Source organism: Suricata suricatta, chromosome 7 (genome assembly GCF_006229205.1).
Source record: "Suricata suricatta isolate VVHF042 chromosome 7, meerkat_22Aug2017_6uvM2_HiC, whole genome shotgun sequence".
NCBI lineage: Eukaryota > Metazoa > Chordata > Mammalia > Carnivora > Herpestidae > Suricata > Suricata suricatta.
Genome location: NC_043706.1, coordinates 2098673 through 2103094, shown reverse-complemented (window position 1 = coordinate 2103094; position 4422 = coordinate 2098673).

The window sequence follows — 4422 nt, the reverse complement described above, 5'->3', positions numbered from 1 at the left end:
GCTGGCACAGAGAACCAAGTCCCTTCCCCTGCTGACATCTCTGGGGAACGGATGCCCCACACTCTTAATGAGCCCATGTCACTGAGCTGCCCAGAGCTGGCAACCCTCAGGGACAAGGACTGTGGAGGACAATGCCAGAGGAGACTTAATCTGTCTCTTCTATTAGTTCACATGTCTGAGAGAAGAAAAATAAGTCCCTAGACCTCTCCAGCTACCTTAGCTCCCATCTGTGATGCTCTAAATGCTTTACAAAAAGAGTGAAGAAATGTTTTTATAATTGCTCAGATATTTACATATACATATATAGGGAGGAACCAGATACTTAATTTTAAATGTGAATGATTTCTTAATTTAGTTTCATTCATAATCAACATATATGGATCACTGAACTAATAATTAGGCATATTGTAATACTTAGCGTGAATTCTACCAAATTTCTAATGTGGCCGGGGAGGAAAAAATCTCAAATCTCTAAAACACTGTCCAGTTTATATCCATAGGTTTAAATGATATCCTCAAACAATTTACAAAATTATCTGTTTTTTCATTATAATCTACATGGTTTATTTAAACTCAACTGTCTTTACATTTAAGTTCTAAATGATTTTGAGTTTACCAAGAGAATTAAGATAATCAGTACAGAAAATGGAAGGAAGTTGATGGGTACTTTGTGGTTGTTTCTCTAGATCCATAACCATGAATATCCTTTATCCTGTTCAGCCTGAAGAGGTAAACTACCTCCTACTAAAAATATTTTACATTCAAATTTTCTAAGTTATTCCCATAGCAAATAGAGCCTATCCTCACGTTAAGGGGAGAACTGGCAAAGACAACACACTGAGTGGCCAGGAGAGAAAGGAAATTGTGGACCTGCTATTAATGCTTTACTCCCCAGGCCTCACTTGCTGCTGCCCATCTTACAGGGTCAAATCCTCTGATAATAGTGTGGCACAGTCTAGTGATGCTGACCCATGCTTACGCTCCTAGATGCAATGTGATCTAGGCTAATGTTCGATCACTCATCCCAAAACACTCATATAAGAATGCTCAACTGCACCACTCTTTCTTTTAACCAAAACCTGCAAATAAGACTAATGCCTATCAACCATAAACTGGATGAATTGTGGCCTGTTCATACAAAAGTGTGTACTCTACAACAATATAAATAAAACGATGGTTGAAAACAATGACATCAATGTTGTTCACATAAAAGTACTGAGCAAGTGATGGAAGTTACAAGGTAATCCATCCCTCTACATAAAGTCCAAAACCAGGTAAAACAGGCTGCTGTTGATGAACTCACATATGGGTAATAAGAGTATAGTTACAGTCAAGAATTATGGTCAAGTCTGACAATGATATCAAGGGGCTGCTTAAAACAAGTCACCATCAAAGGGAAGAGAAAGGTATGCAGTTGGGTACAGACCAGCCGAGGTTCTGTCCAAGGTTCTAGTTACCGAGGGAGGCAATAGCATGAGTGTTCACTATTTAATTATTCTTTAAACTGAACACATTTTTATACAAACATGTACTATTCAGTATAATACCTATAACAATAAGAAAGGAGGAAACAAAGACAGTATAAAAATAATAAATGTCCATCACCTGATGAATGGATCAAGAAGATGTGGTATATATATACAATGGAGTATTACACGGCAATGAGAAGGAATGAAATATGGCCATTTGTAGCAAAGTGTATGGACTTTGAGGGTGTCATGCTGAGTGAAATAAGCCAGGCAGAGAAGGACAGATACCATATGTTTGCACTCATAGGTCTAACAGGAGAACAGGAGAAACCTAATGGAGGACCATGGGGAGGGGAAGGGGGAAAGAGAGTTGGGGAGAGAGAGGGACGCAAAACCTGAGAGACTATTGAATACTGCAAACAAACCGAGGGTTGAAGGAGGAGTGGGAGGGGGGAAGGGAGGTGGTGGTGATGGAGGAGGGCACTTGTGGGGAAGAGCACTGGGTATTATATGGAAATAAATTTGACAATAAATTGTTATAAAAAAAGAAATGGGGACTATAAGGAATACTGTCAAAATAATATAATTGAAAAGGAAAGTAACATAATTGAAGAGAAAGGAACAGGAGTGATTCTCCTGCAAAGTCCAGAGACTGTCCAGCTGCCAAGCTCTTATAGTCAGGACAGTCTTTCATCAGAAAGATTCAAATCTTCACCAGTTCAGTACTTTCTCAAACAGGCTATTGCTGGTCTCTGAATTGGCCTCGGCAATCTGACCCTCTTCCTCACGATCGCCCCCACCTGAGAGAAGTAGTGTGAGCAGTCCAACCTTCCTAGGGGAGATGCTACCTCCCTGCACTGCTGCCCTGCCTTGGGTTTTCGGTGGTCACTATTGGGTAAATGGATAAAGAGCCTGAGTGGGGAACGTGAGGAGGGAAAGCCTAAAAAAAAAGGGGGGGGGGGAGAAGAGACAGAAGACAAATCCTTACAGAAAAATAACAGAAGCTGAAAGATACAGGAGACCTGTACAGGATTTGAGTTAAATAGAGAACAGAGAGGGGAGCCTGCGTGACCCAGTCGGTTAAACTTCCAACTTCAGTTCAGGTCATGAGCTCACAGCTGCTGAGTTTGAGCACTGCCTAGGCTCTGCTGACAGCTCAGAGCCTGGAACCTGCTTCCAATTCTCTCTGCCCCTCCCCTGCTCATGATCTCTCGCTCTCTCTCTCTCTCTCTCTCCCTTCCTCTCTCTCTAAAATAAATAAACATGAAAACATAATAAATAGAGGACAGAGAATACTCACTAAATTTCAAAACAGGAGTTGCAGCACTTGGCTGGCTGAGACGGTTAAGTTTTGACTCTTGGTTTCAGCTCAGGTCATGATCTCAGGTTGATGGGATCAAGCCCCACATCAGGCCCTAGGCTGACAGTGCAGAGCGTGCTTAGGATTTTCTCCCTTCCTTCCTCTAAGTGGTCTGTGTCCACATGCATGCTCTCTCTCTCTCAAAATAAATAAACATTAAAGTAATAATAATAATGAATAAAAGTCAAATCAAGAGGTAAATGGCAGAGGAAACAACAAAACCAGGGCAAGACAGTCTCAAAATTGGCAAAGCTCAGACTGGGCTGAAGTAATCACACATGCGCTCCCCCAGCGCCAGACTGCAAAGCAGGCATCTGGTGTAAGAGTTATTCATACATTGAGAAGTAGCTCGTTCCTGAAGGGACTGTCACACTCAAGGTCGTTTCACACAAAAGGTGGGACGTCGTGTACATGGTCACCCACACTCCACACACAGTCAGAGGTGACAACCCGGACGGCCCCCTGCTCGGCACACACATGGCCCTCACCCTCTCTCGCATGAGGTGGGAGCCTGGAGGCTCTGGTGGGAGCAGGGCTCCAGGGCTGGAGCTAGACAGCACCCTGCTCTGCGGGGTTCAGAGGGGTCCCCCCAAACTGCCTCATCTCTGGGGGAATTTCCGGAGCCCAAACCAGCTGGGTATATGATTCTGATGAGGACAGGACCATGAGTGCTAGAGGCCCAGACATGTGGAAAGAAGTCATAGATCAGTCATCCAGTCCCCTCCACACCCAAAACACACAATCACGTCCATGCACACAAAGCCTGTGCAGAGGCTTCCAACATTCGGTTCACTATGTCTTATTAGAATATTTTATCAATAAAAAAATCCATATTCAACCTATGAATATACAAGAAATCCTCAAACAGTTTAAATTACTTTCTGTTTTAATATTAAATTTTTTAACTTTGGCCACTTGGGGTCCAAATCTGTAATTCTTCTGTAAATAAATCTCAATATTATTAACACATTAAAACTGAATAAATAAACATTAAGGTTGTAATCACAGTAAGGAAATCTTTGAATCTCTACCAAGTTAAGAACAGATGATCACTGTCTTTGGCAACCTGGAGTCTGCACCCAATAGGAGGGGTGGGCATATTGAAAGTAATTTAAAAAAAAATATTCCAAAGCGCCACGAAAAGAGCATAATGTTGGACTCTGTGTGTTTAGGTTTACATCATGGCACCTTCATTTAAAATTATGTCATTCCAAGTAAAAATTTAACCTCCCTGTTCCAGACTATGCTCAGCTATAAAGCAAGGATAATGTCTCTCACTGCTGTAGGAAATACATAAAACAGAGAATGTGAAAATGTGTGAAACATTGTAAAGCCCTATGTAAATGCAAAGAGCTACCAGCAGTTCTGGCTAAAGTCACACCTCTTCTTCAGTCCATTTTCCCAATCACCTTCCATCGAGCCTTGCTATCAGCCACTCTCTGCTAAAATGGCTTTCTTGCAGCTTTTATGAAACGGTTCGGCCTAATAGTTTCACATGTCAGTGACCATAACTTTCTGATCCTTCTACAGCCCAAAGTCCTTTACCTGTAATTATCTCTTTAACCATTTCCCTTTTAAAAATGACTGTACTTC